The following is a 481-nucleotide window of genomic DNA, read 5'->3' as shown; positions in this document are numbered from 1 at the left end:
ACAGTTCAACTACATGTTTCCCCGCCATCACGTACATCGTCTGTCTCCTGAGCTGCCCAAGAAGACAGCCACACCACACACCGTGGCCTGTGGGTCAAACCTAACCCACAAAGGTGTTTTGTTGGACCCATTCCATGTTTTAAATTTTTTTGATTAGCTGGGTGTGGTAGCAAACACCTGTAGTCCCAGCTACTCAGGAGGCTGAGGCAGGAGAATCACTTGAGCCCAGTAATTCAAGATTGCACCACTGTGCTCCAGCCCAGGTGACCTAGTGAGACCCCAACTCTTAAAATTATTTTAAAAATAAAAAAATTGAGCTAACATTTAAAAATTAGTTTCGGCCGGGCGTGGTGGCTCAAGCCTGTAATCCCAGCACTTTGGGAGGCCGAGACGGGCGGATCATGAGGTCAGGAGATCGAGACCACCCTGGCTAATATGGTGAAACCCCGTCTCTAATAGAAAATACAAAAAACTAGCCGGG

The sequence above is a fragment of the Piliocolobus tephrosceles genome, chromosome 13 (genome assembly GCF_002776525.5).
Source record: "Piliocolobus tephrosceles isolate RC106 chromosome 13, ASM277652v3, whole genome shotgun sequence".
Classification (NCBI taxonomy): Eukaryota; Metazoa; Chordata; class Mammalia; order Primates; family Cercopithecidae; genus Piliocolobus; species Piliocolobus tephrosceles.
This window is presented reverse-complemented; position numbering follows the sequence as displayed.